The sequence below is a fragment of the Neopelma chrysocephalum genome, unplaced genomic scaffold (assembly GCF_003984885.1).
Source record: "Neopelma chrysocephalum unplaced genomic scaffold, ASM398488v2 Primary Assembly neopelma1_22, whole genome shotgun sequence".
Taxonomy (NCBI): Eukaryota; Metazoa; Chordata; class Aves; order Passeriformes; family Pipridae; genus Neopelma; species Neopelma chrysocephalum.
This window is the reverse complement of record NW_020897689.1, coordinates 14,799,074-14,812,817: the sequence shown is the minus strand read 5'-3', so window position 1 is coordinate 14,812,817 and position 13,744 is coordinate 14,799,074. Positions and strand designations below refer to the sequence as shown.

General features: G+C 39.0%; 1 protein-coding gene across 7 annotated transcripts in view; it reads left to right on the top strand.

Moving 5' to 3' along the window:
- Positions 1–13,744, top strand: part of FAM110B (family with sequence similarity 110 member B) — a 121,365-nt gene that overhangs the window by 49,878 nt on the left and 57,743 nt on the right. For 2 of the 7 annotated variants that reach the window (XM_027709260.1, XM_027708805.1), the window contains exon 1: positions 8,280–8,449. The exons of the other annotated variants lie outside the window; for them this stretch is intronic. The gene's annotated coding sequence lies outside the window, so the exon portion shown is untranslated. Of the gene's footprint in view, positions 1–8,279; positions 8,450–13,744 lie in introns of those variants that run through there. 7 annotated transcript variants of the gene reach the window in all.

Below are 13,744 nucleotides of genomic sequence, written 5' to 3'. Positions count from 1 at the left end.
GATTAAGGCAGACGTTTCAGGAGCAAGAAGAGGCTTTCTTGGTTCAGATTGGTAAAGAGTGCATTATTGTAGAACGTGCAGGAGATACATGTTTGAGACTGACTGAAAGGTCCAGTTCTGACTTCACTTAATTTTGAGTGCTCACCTTTTGACCTTATTTTCCTATGTTCGTACCTAGTTTCTGTAAGGACAAAAAGGATTACTGTTATGCTATTAAGGTTGCATTGTATGGGATTACTGATTTCCCTTTTCACCTCTGACATGTTTGGGACTTGAAGACTCACTGCTGACATGTCACCCACTTGATGTAATGGGAGACGAATGATCTTAAAAATCTACTGTCCTTCACTGGGTCCCTTATTAGAAAAGCTGAGGTATACTTGCTGTATATTGGTGCTCACAAACTGTATCTGAGTTCACAGTGAAGACTAGGTTCAGACCTGTAACCATTACCCTGCTTTATTCCTAATCTTAGGTGGATATAAATTCTTGACAAAATAATAAATACCCACCGAAATGATGTGTGTGTAAGCAGTGTTGAGTTACAGTGCCTGTGAGACAAAGGTTGTTATGTACTTGTATTTTGCTTAGTTTAAAACTGAAAATTCTGATACTTGTGCTTTTAGAAACCTGTTCTGGAAGTGCTGCAGAGTTGCATCTAGGACAAAGGTCTGAAAGGTTCCATCTAGTTTGGGCATCTCATGAGAATGGCCACCTAAAGAAATTTTGGTTATTGACAACAATAGTATTATAAGTGGTGGCTTATGTGAAGCTACTATGCCATGCAAACGTGCTGTGGAGAAATTGGGCATCTTTTTTTTGCCCCCAGGCCTAGGAAAGGAAGATGAAGAAAATGCCTGCTGCTTTGCCCAGGAAAGGTTTGAGAACACAGATCAGTAAGTAGTTTGTCCCCACAATGTGACAGAGTTCCCCTGCTGCATGTTTCCCATCTTCTTCATAGCACTCCTTAGCTTTCATGCTAGTCTTAGTAGGATCATCACTCTCCCCCTCACCTTAGTTGGAGCACCATGCAGGGAGGGGAGTGTCTGCTCAAATGTTCAAAAAAGGAGTGGTAGTCTCTGGGCTTGAGGGGTGAGCACTCGTCTGTCCCCATTTATGCTAATTTTTCATAACCCTTGTTATGTGATTTTTGTGCTCATTTTGTGTTAGAGGATTTGGCAAAAACAACAAGCAGTTCTTGGAAGAAGGGTCTGGGATCTTATCAGCCCTGCAAAATTTAACTTGCTGGGTCTACAGAGTGCCTGAGATGCAAATATGCTCTTCTTCAGGAACATTATATGGAATAAGAGTCCTGACGGCTCTTTCATAAAAGGGCTTTTGGCTTGCTCTGTTAAATAATTAAGCCTCTCTTCCTGGAGAGGCTTTTCATCTGTGCCAGCAAAATGCTTCTGGTTTCTTGTAAGAAGACCGTGAGACTGTGTTCCGGTATGGCGAGTCACGGTTGCTGTTTTTATATGGACACAGTTTCTAGTCATTTAATTACAATCTTTCTAAGATTAAAATCTAAATTTATTTTACTTTTGGCTGAAAGGGCTTGACATTCAGTAGGCTGTCTTCAAACTCATTAGCCTTGATTTCTGTGGTAACCAAAGCCACTGCATTCAAAGCTAGTTTTCTTCTGGGATTCATTGTGCTGAATATCTTCAGTTCTGGTGTAAAGTAATAAGATCTGAGAGTTGCTCTGAAACCCTGAATTATGGGTGTGGACTGGAGACTTGAAGTCTCAAAGGTTTGCAGTCTCTGAGCTCCCAGAGAGCTGGCTGGCAGTGGGGAGTGTTTTGTGCAAGTGCCTTTATGCATTAGCGTCTGCAAAGAACCACATCATGTTCCAACAGTCGCACCTTGACTTGCTTTCTAGTTGCATCTTGCAGCTCAACATAAACACCTTCTCACACAGAGAGACGTAAGAGAGTAGAAAACAGTCTTTGAAGAATAAAAACACAATGGAGTTTAGAGTGCTTGATGGGTCTTCATTCTCATCACGCAAGATCAAAGAAAACCTTGGAGCTGCACTTTCTACTCAGAATTGGAAATAACATTCTTAATTATAGAAGTGAGTAAGTCTGACAGAGTTTTTCCTTCAAAGGGAGGAATGCTACACTTCATCCTTCAGACTTTGCACTCTTTGCAGCATAGCATTTTTTTAAAATTACACCTGTCCTCTAATGGAAGACTTGTATTTAAAGTTTTCCTAGGCCAATCTTATAGATATATCAGTTAGGTATACTCAGCATCAGATTGTATCACCCATTTCAGTAATAAATATGATACTAAATAGAGTAGAAGAAAATGCCAGCAGTGGTGAGGAAGATTAATAATGTGGAGGTGCTGGAAGTATACTTATTATATTGCAAACTCTTTTTTCTGCACTTCCACTGAGGGAAATCTGTACTTGTCTGTCAGCTTTCTGGCTTAAGTGATGCTCTCAGGGTCCCTATTTTCCACCACAGCAAGTATAAAAAAAATGTGTCTTCACTTACGAAGCCCTTTTATGGTTTGTTCCGATGTAGTTTTAACCCTCCATGTCCTCCTGAGCAGTTGAATTTTGCCACCATTATACTTTGTGTTAGGATTTCAGCATCTTACATCAGTCACGTTTTGGCTTTTTTTTTAATTGCACTCTCTTTTTAAACCTGTTTGTTATGGTCTGCAAATGTGTCTTTCTCCCTTGACTGGCTGGAAGCAGAGGCTTTTTTTTCTATAATATGTTTTACAGTCTCTGACTTGCTAGGGTCATGATCATTGATTTTATGTGAGTCAGTCATGCATTATATGGGGTCCATGTCCTGGATGTGCTATTTAAGGTTATTTCTGTGCTTGCTGTAAACAGTGTGGTCCCTCTCTGTGGCTCATCAACTTTGTGGCCATCTATCTGGTCAGCCAGAGGCCATGAAGTGGTGGCTAGGATGCACACATGTTTTGGTCTTGAGAAGTTCTTGGTTGTGCTGACAGGTGTGTTGCCTTCTGAAATGGACAGCTCATACTGCATCTCTGCTGGTAGCTGTGAGGAAAGGAAGTGGAGGGAAAATAAGTAGGATGGAAAGACAAGAGCACATTTGTATAGTTTGACGTGATTGCTGAAACATGGTATAAGGGGTGGAAGAAAACATTGTGCTGAAGGAAAAGTAGAAGGAACTTGAGGGGAAATGGAAGGTCGACATTGGTATGGAGATGTGTTGGAGTGGTATGTGAAGGGAAGCAAGTTTCAGGGTTATGTGAAGTCTTTAAAATGACCTTTCATTTGGGATTTGTGTTTTCTTACGAGTACCAACAGACTAATACTGTGTTCTTCCATGTTTGGTTTTGTGGCCAAAGTGTGAGTGCTCAGCATAGTAAACCTCTTGCAGGCTTTACTTCAGATTCTCCTTTCCCACATCTGTCAGCGGTAGGATGAAACATACCTCACTGACAGCTTAACTGCTTTTCGCCTCATTTTCCAAGGTGGCAACGATGGACCATCAATTCAGTCAGTTTGGTCTTCAGTGAAGATACTGCTAATGTGTAGGTCTGTGGAGGTGAGGAATGTGGGTGTGGGGCGTTTTTTTGTTTGGGTTTTTTATGATTCTGAGATAAAAGTAAATATGAATGCTATAAAAAATAGTCCATTGGAATCAATCTCAGTGTCATCCTGCAGCAAATCTCTGGCATTCAAATAGAGACATCTCTACCTGTTATTAAGCATCCAGAGGAGTTCTGTCTGGGGTGTTTAGGGATATAATGAGCATCTTTGAAAAAAAACCAACCTGAAGTTCTGGTTAGCTGTCCAACTTCAAAACATGATCGATAGCATTGACATTTATGCACACATGGACAAGTAACCGCTTGCTTACCAATCAGAATTGGGATCAATCCAAGAAATGTTCCTGTGTTCCACAAAATGAAAATAGGTTTGTTCATGCTGAGTGCCGACCTTGAGGCCTGGCATTTGTGACTTCCAGAGAAAAGTGTACATAGCAAACACTAGTTTATATAGCAAGCACATTTTCCTCCACAAATGATGATGGGTCTAGTGATGAGTTTGACAACAGTTGGCAGCCTTCCCAAACAGCACCAAATACTTCCTAGGAAAAAAAAGAGCCCAGCAAATAGCTATTGTGAAGTCAAAGGTAGCTTTCAGAAGAAAAAAAAATAATGCTAGATAAATTTCTTTGGGAAGGAAACTTGAAGTGTAGAAAAATTTGTGGAAGAGAAAATTGTCCCCTCATCTTTTAACTTGGGTAAATGTCAGAAGTACCATCCAAAAATCTTAAGATTTTGTTGTTATTATGTAAACATAACCATGGGATAGTTTAGCTTACTTCTGAAAGTCTAATGAATGCATCAAGCCAAGTAAAATATTCATTAGAGTAATTGGTTCAATTCAACCTCTCAAGGTTACAGCTTGTAACCTTGTATACAGCTTGTATATATACCCTATACTATATATACACTATATTGCCTTTAGAAATGCAGCACGTTGTTTCACCAACCATTTTGCTCAACTCATTTTCATTCCATATGTTTACTATACTTTGCAAAATCTAATTAAGTAACTGAAGTAGCAGTTTGCAAGGAATATTTGGTATATTTTTAAGTCAAAGGTTAAGTGGTATCCAGACTGAAAGGTGTTTAGTTGCAAGACACACGAGACACATCAGAAATTTTTAAAATATTCTTGTATTAAAATCATTGCATACGTAAGTACTTACACAAATGATCATAACATAGTGAAAAGTTACTTGTTCCCAAAATAGTCATCTGTTTGTTAATTCACTTAGATATGCCTAAATGAAGTGTAACATTCATTAATGTGCTAGCTAGGCAGTTTTCACTGTAAGATGCTGGATTTGGTGTCATATGATGAATTCATTATACCCTCATAGGTTTTCCTCTCTCCTCCCCTCTGTGATGGGCATCTGCCTCAGACCATATGGGTTTGGAAAATTTTAATTGAAATTCTCCTGTCAAGGAACTAGGCTAGAGAAAGCCTAACTTGCTTATAATTTCTAAAAATGTTGTAGAGACCTTCTGTTTCTATGTGGAGGAGCAGGAACTTGAAGCTGAGCACAGGCAGGTAACTTGTGCCAGAGACAGGCTTTTGCTTTCAATAAAAGCCGAATATTGGCCAACTTGTGTACCTTTCACGATTTGTTCATTTCCAACAGGGACTTGCTGGAGTCTCTTGTGACTGTGTCCTCATGAAACCTGTCTTCCCTCTCTGGGACTTGAGGAGTCCCTTGTGACTGTGTCCTTACGAAACCTCTCTTGGCTTGTTTTGCTGGCACACCTATACATGGCTGTATCCTGTCTCTGGTCCAAATGCTCGTGTGCTGTCACCACAGGTAGCAGGGCAGGCTGATGGAGCTCTGCATTGTTCTCAGTTGGAGTTTAAGCTGTCTGCCATTGCCAAATGTGGGATCTTGTGAACGACTGCTGGCTCCAAACATTAGCCCTGCTGTGCAGTTCCTCATATCTTCCTTACCCAGCATATCGTTGCAATGGTTAAAAATGAGTGTTAAAATTGAGACAGACATTGGGACTCTTCTTACTGACCTTCTAAGCTAAGCAGGTTTAGTGAATATTGATTGTGTTGCAGAGACAAGTAGGTGTTTCTTGAAATTCAACGTGGCAGCGGTTGATGGGTCCTTCAGTTACAGCTGGTTTTAAAACCATGAGGTTTTAAAAAAGAAAGCAACTTCTGGAATAAACACCCTGCTGCAATGGTATGTTGAGAGTCTGCTGCCAGGGCAGCCCTTGCTGGGGACGTGGGCTGTACATGCCCTTGGAGCCAGCAGCTCTGTGGGGAGGAGGCGGGAGGCTGGCTGCTGTGGAGGGATGCTGGAGCTGAACAGGATGAAGCAGCGAGGGCTTGGGGAGCTGCTGGGCTGAGGTGGGGCACATGTAGGCTTAGGGGACATGTAGGCTTAGGAGTTTCATGGGAGGAAGCCAAAACTGTCTTGTAGCAGCTGCACCCCGTTTAATTCCTGCTTAAGTTTTCTTCGTCATTTTTTCACTTGTCATATGTGTCTTGGTGGTTTGTGAATGTGGATCAGATCAAAAGAATGATTTAAGTCTCTTTGATTTTATTTTTTGTTTGTGTGTGTGTCTTCTCCTTTGCTTAGCGAATGTGAGCATTTCGAATAGCTGGATCAGAGGACTAGGTTAAAGACTATTATTGGTTTTATTCCCCTGTTTCTACCTTTGGCAAAATGTTAGAAAAACATCATTGTGGATCTGATCATCAAGTGATTGTGCATCTCTTTTTTGTATGCCTCTTGAGCACTTAAAATTAAGTTTTTAACCCCTGTATAACCACCTCCCTTGCCTTTCTTCATTAAATATATAGTTTCTTCATTTCAAGTAGTATGGCTGAGAAAATTGGAATATTCCACAGTATTTTAAAGAAACACAGTTTATAAAAATTGATGAGTTCCTTAGATGATGTAATCTAAAAAGGAAGACTTAATAAAACAGCCTCCTTCATTTATTGCAACACAAAACTTAATGTTGACTGAACATTGAATAAAGGAGCAAAAATGTCACTATTCCTGCATTTCTTTTTTATTTCTAGTCATTTAGAGCTTTGAGAATATTTTTCTTACAGAGAGGAAGTCTACTTCTAGCACAGAGTGACTCTTTCTGAGCAATTTTCACTGGCAGATTAAGGAAGCTCTAACATAGCTATTTACATACTGTCAGTAAATATGGTCTTGCACTGTTACCATATTGAATTCTTGTTCCACTAGTAAAATTTTATGTAGTAGAAAATACAATTTTTGTACTGAAATAAGTACAATAGATAAAAATGTTTATAGACAACTTTTAATATCATGCACTTGCACTGTGCCTAATACTGCATGGTGCTGGTGATAAGAGTAAAGAATTAGGAAAAATGCCAGTGTGGGCCCATCAGAACTCATTATTGCAGTGGGGTTCAGGATCTTGCTATTGTAATGTTTATGGATACGGTTTCCCAAATCTTCGTTCGCAAAGCCTAGCCATGATGAGGATACGGTTTTATGTGTAACTTACTGAAACATCTTAAAAATGTGTTATAGTTTGTATATGCATAATGCTGTAGCATTATAGTATTTTTGCAACATCAGTCATGAAAAATGTCCTGTATCTCACAAGAGAGAGCTGACACTGACACTGGCACTTCTGATAATCACGCTGTGTACTTCCATCTTTTCACTGACGTTTGAAAGCCTTTTGGTCATTGTAGAGCTTAGGTGATTATATGAACCATGTGAGCACAGGAAACTTCAGAAGAGTGTTTTTCTGTTTGTGCTAGTCAGAGTGAAGATTAATTGAAACGTACTGTCAAGGCAGACTAAACAACAAGCGCCTGTATCTTTTTTTCGTGATTATTTACCTGATATTGTAGAAGCTCTCAGAATCTTTCAAATACACAATGTTCTCTTGGATCATAACATTCCTTAGTTTTGAGGACTTAGATATTTTTAAGATAAGCATAAGTAAGCATGTAGGGCTTACTTGTGTTAGTTCACCATACGTCTGAGTCTTTGCTCACTGTAAGTATTTTCCAAATTAATTGTTTTGCATAACAATTTCCTTGGCATTTGTACCATAGCCTCATGAAAGCTTGGTTAGGACCTTATGTGCCAATGCACACAGAAGCCCTCTGATCATCAAAGTTCCTGCCCACAGATAAACGTAAAGGGCACAGGGGGTCTTGTTGACTTCTGTAGGGCTACTGTGCACTGAAAGTATGCGTGTGGTGCCTCGCTGCTCTGAGGTCTACATTGTAGTCTGTGCAGTAGCGTATAAATCCCAGATCTACTGTGTGTGTGATGCTGGTAATGTGTACATTCAAAACAAGAAGTCCTCCTGGCAGAATAAATTGCTGCATCTTATTGTCTCCTTGAAATAGACCTAGCAAACTACAAGTGGTCAGCTACTCAAAGAGCACACCTAAATATATCCTTTTTTTCCAGAGATGGAGACAAACCCCCTCATACGTGAATCATTTGGAAAAACAACAGCAGCGAAAATCCCAAACAGGAGTTTTACCCTGACGCGCCCAGACAAATAACAGTCCCAAATGTTGATGCTTTCGGCTGAAAGGTGTAATCTGCCCGGCTCTCGTTCCCTCGCTCGCGGTGCCTCAGCAGCCCTGTGCTACGGCAAAGGGCTATAATTAGATGAGCAGCCTGCTCAGCAGCGGTGCCAGCCTGCGAGCCTCAGCGAGCATGTGCTGGATTCTGCATGTGCCTGGCGCTTATTGGCGGCCGAGGTTGCTGCCTGCCGGTTTGATGGTTTCCCCAGTAATCTTTATGCTGCATTACAGACATAGATACAGAGGTACTGTGTGCTTGCAAGGGGAGAGGTGCTCAGCTTGTAGCGTAAAGGAGAGCCCACAGATGAAAGGCACCGGTCTTTGTTGCAAAGCATCAGTACTTAAGGACTGCTAGCCGGGAGCGGAGAGGTCAGTGAAAGAGTTTTACTTGGTGGTAATTACTTTCAGGTCTTTATCTCTCCGGTGAAACAGTCATGCATGAAATGAATACTGTTAATCATGTCATCTGTTTAATTTGATCTTGCTTTCATTAATATCATGTATACTCCGGTGGGAGAGCCATCAGATTACAAAACATATCATTAGAGTGGATTCAGTTCAAAAATAGAGTGTATTTATATGGGAATAGTGCTTTCATTTGAAATTTTGAGCCTGTGCATGGGAGTGATTTCACTGGTTGCCTTTTGTTATGCTAATGGAAATATTTCTTTTATTGGAATGTTTTCTGCAGAGCAGTTGAATTAGAGCATTTATAACTACTGGCATATAAAAATAAATCTGTATAAATAGTGATTAATTTAAAGAATAATTCTGTGAAGTGTTCTTTAATATGATCACAGCAATAACTTGATGGTTCTCTTGCAACAAGGTAGAGGGATGAGGAGTAATATGCTATTGTTCTTTCAACAAAGATGCTGGAGCCTTCATGTTTGGGTGGATTCTTTGTTTCATCCACTGGGTTTTATTTTAAGTGGCTTTCAAAATGAAACTAAAGCCATTCTGCCTGGTAGATTTCAGTATATCCTCTGCTTGCACATACATGTATTTTATACGTATTTATTGTTCTCAAAGGCTGAATTTTGGCCCAAAGCCTTGTTTATTGTCAGAACTGCCTTCAGCAGTAGAATGAAACAAGATATATATATGCCAGTCTTTTAAACTGTGATTCTGAGACTATTTCAGTATTTTTCATAGCGTCATACTCATTTAAGTTCTTTTCATACTTGACCTACACATCAATTGATCACAACTTTTCCTATAAAAAGCATGCATATTTAATGAGCACATTCTACAGTGAAAGCTGTTCAGAACAAAAGAAAGCGAGCATAAAGTATTCAAAAATGTCTCATAATGTAGTCATGCCTCATTTGATGACTTTTGAATATTAAGGCTGACTGGTGAGACTTCAGAGTTAATGCCCTTGTCTGTGTCAGACTCCAGAGCCCACATGAACTTGTATATTAAGTCACCAGTCATCTGGCTGGCTCGCTGCCACCATGCGTCCGAGGTACGAGTGGATTGTCTCAGCCAGGATCAGAAAGGTGTTAGGAACAGGAGCTATTTTGGTGTTAGTCTTCACTCTTCCCTCTGCACTTATCCTTGAAGAGGTTATTTCTACTGTATAAACCAAAGAAAAATTTAAGTTGTTCCCTTTTAAAGTATGTGGTTCGAAACTGTGTTACCTTCTGAGTAGATACCCTTAAATGTGAGCATTTATTCAGTTACCAGCTTCATATGGCTGTGGGTACAACAAAGACATGGGCTTTATTATTTGTGATAGTGGATGCAAACAGAAAAGTAATTGGGAGGTTTAATCACAGCTGGTACCTAACAGTTTTTTTTAATTTTTGCTGTTGACTATAACAGTTACCTTGGTGTCTATTTTAGTCAACGGCAATTTTTTTTGCCATTTTCCAAAAGTTGTTTTTCAAAGTTGTTTCCTTTTATGTAGACTTGGAAAATGGCATTTTTGCTTTGTAACAGTTAAGCCTGAACAGGGAGGACTAGGGATGTAAAGGCATGTTGTTTTCTCGGACTGTTTCATATTCTCTCATTGCTCCAAATTACCAACCAAAAATGTTTTATAGATGTTCTGGGTTGATTTATGCCTTCTGCCTTTTTTAGCAGAGGCTTACCTTAAGTAATTTATCTACATTTTTATGACCTTTGCAATAGCATCCCATGAAGGAGTAACTAACAGCAATGTTAGTAATAATGAAACGTAGAAAGTAATATCTTCAGCTGAATTACATATTTACCATAGCCAGATTGTGTTTTCAAGAGACAAGAGTCTGATATATTCTATTCCATGTATTGGGCTATTATTATTTGTGAGTAACATAAAGCATGTCTGGAAAAATGCTGTAAAAGTTTTTGTATTTTTGGTGGTGGATACAGGTAATGTCACCACCCACTGGAACTGAAATGCTGCACCAGCAGCTATGTAGGTGTGGATGCCTTTGCATCCAGAAAGAGCTGTCATGATCTCTGCAAGCATGACCAGAAGAGGTGACAGTTGTGAAACTAGAACTGGTAAAAGTGTAATTTAAATTTGCAATACCTTAACAGCAAGGAATAACCTACTTTATTATTGCTTCTGTTTTTGTTACAACCTCATTTTTCTTCTGGGTAAATTAAGAAAACAACTTGAAGCAACAGTTTGTGTGGATTACTCTCTAAAGAAGTTGTCATCTTTGTTGATATAAGCATATTTTAGCTAGAAGCAGTGTATTCCTACAGGAAATGTAACACATTTCAGATTATTCTCAATGAGATTTTATATTCAAGCTTTGTCAGTGAGTTTCTTGATGTAAAAATTTTTAACTCTTTGTTAGGAGATGTATGCATACCGTGTTTGCTGTGTACCTTTGGGAACTCTTCTCATTTCTGATATATTGTCCAGTAGTTAAATCTCCAAGTCCTTTGTAATATGAAAGGGAAACTTTTCTTTCAGAAAAGGAATACTGTATGTATGTTTATGTATGGGAAGGGCACAAAAGTATGTTGTGAAAATCAAGGTCTCAAGTGTTTAATTTATATAGTTATATAAATATGTATGAAATATATATATATATATATATTCTACCATGTAACACTAACATATGTTTGTGTAGAAAACACTTTCAATGTCATACCAATACTCTCATTATCATAAAAGTACTCCTTGAAGAGTAATGTTGTCAAAAACACTAGATTTGGCTGCTGGCTGGAGATGGATTTATGCAGTAAACTGAGTGCCTATAATAAACAGTGCTACACTAGCTTTTCCTTATTAAGGTATTATGTCTTTTTACTGCTATGCATATAAGTGAATTTTGCATTACTTAAACCCATACCAAGTCTAAAGGGGAAAGATGATAACTTAACCTTAATGCTTTTTTTTTGTAGCCTGTTAGCAATGAGAGAGATACTCCAGAAAAAGTCGTAGGGATTTAAAGTATTACCACAGTGTTTATTTTACAGGATTTGTACTTACAGTTTTTAAGTCGAGTAGCAGCAAGTGATATATGCATGAAGGTTTACATTAGAATGGGAAAAGTGACATTGTGTCTTGAAGTTCCTTTTTGCTTTTTCTCTGGTTTTGGAACCAACTCCAGTTATTACTGATAAAATGACTATCTGTTTAAATGGTCTAGACATTCAATAGCCCATCTATAAATGGTTATTATAAGACTTTGAGAGTTCACGGGAAATCAATAGCCTGTTTTCGGTATTTTGTTGGGCGAAGGTCATTTTATTCTTTAAATCTGGAGGTTTTGGGGCTGTGTGGTGTGGAGGCACAGGATGAGCCCTCTCAGTGGAGATTCCCTCTCTGAGCTCGGCAGGTTATACGTTACTTGGGAAGGCCTTATTGTTGTGACACTCCTCCCACACTGATGCAGCCGGACTAACCAAGAGGGTCAAAAATGTGACCATGTTCTCTGTATGCAGATGGCTGTTGCTCCAGTTCAGGGACATATGTGTTCCCATGCTCCAGGACTGGACACAGGCAAGGGTCAGTGGTAGAGAAGGCCTTCCCTGGCCCATCCCTCCTGCAGGGCTCTGCTTACCTGGCACTTATCCTGGGAACTAACCATGTAGATTTAGAAATTTAGACAGTGGATGAAATATGCCTAACTTTGGGCATCTGAGTGTAAAACATTTGCAATGTTGAGGGGAAAGTTGTGTTTTATAGAGCAGGCAATGGAAGTGGCAGTGTCTTTTTCTTGCAGTTCTCACAGCTGCAGTGTTATGGTGAATTAAAAACAGAATGGATATTAATTTTTTTGCACTTAATCTCCTGTTATGATTAATTTTAATTGTTCTTAAATGTATTACCTGCAGTATTAAGTGTGACTTGATAGATTAAATATAGAATACAACCAGCAAATAGTAATCCTGGTTGCTGTTGTCTGCATAATCCTGGTAATGAGATTCCTGTTTTAATTTCACAGTCTTTCATGGATGTGCTTCAGCCACCTGTAGGCACACGTATGTGCTGCAGTCTTTCTATGAAACACCTGAAACTTCCAGCCCAGATCCTTGCTTTGTAAATATGTCATTTTTAAGAATGAATTGTCCATCCCATAACAGATGTTATTTGGTTTTGTGCCTTGTCATGCAATTGTCTCATACTTCTGTGATAGATGTTTTATGTATACTCATGATGACTCTATGGCCATCTATTTATTTGGCAACATATCTGTTGGGTATTGTAGAATGATTTTACTATGTCACTCATACCTTCCTGAATGTGTATACTACAAAAATCCCAATTAATGACAAAGAAAGATATTAAATTCTTGTCTTTCTTTTAAGGTAGCTTAGCATTTTGAAATTTGGTAGTCTAGGCCAAAGGTTGTTCTTCTCCCTGATTAGGAAGGCTGTAGAAACACATTCTGTAGCAAAGTAATGCAATGTGTAATAGAACTTGTATGGGTTATTAGTACTGTTTAACTAGAGAGAAATGTGGATATCTAGATTTGCAGTGGTATCGTGAGTTTGTGAATATTTGGCTTTTGAATCTATTTAGGGTCTATGGTTATAATTGTTTTTAAGATCTTGGTACTGGTTTTACATGTAATGTTACTGAATGAGAGATGTTAATACAATGTGGTATGTTGGCCTATAATCCAAATGCATAATATGATACAGTGCCTGTGCCAAAGTGTTTCCTGCCTATATAATCTAGGTAGAAAAAGCCTAGAGCGGAAGGGAGAAACAGAGTCAATAAAGATGAATTATTTTTTATGTGACCACAAACTGTGGACTTGCAAGGTAGGCTGAACAGTCTGTGCTTTAGGATTATAAACCATCACTTCAAATGACTTCAAAAATAGTGAAAAATATAAGATCAGTGTAACTATTCCTGTCTGCATAAGCACTTACAGTACAAACTTCTCAGGGTAAGGATGATTTCCTTCTGTCTCAATGTGTCATAATTGTCATCTGGACATTGCAGGTCATTGACATTGCAGTCATCTGGAAATAAGTGTGCAGCTTGTATTTCTACTGTGACATTACAACAGCAGTCTAGTCAGAAGATGTATGAAGGACTTGATAAATTACATATTACCTTCTTCCATTACTCTTACATCAACCATGGTCCTGTCCCATGTGTTGCCCACTATTTTCCTTTAGCCTGTTGTGGAGTGCAGAAGTTGCTATTTTGGACCTACCTCTCCATGGACTGGGTAAAGCCCAGCAGAGGCAGTACAATTGCTG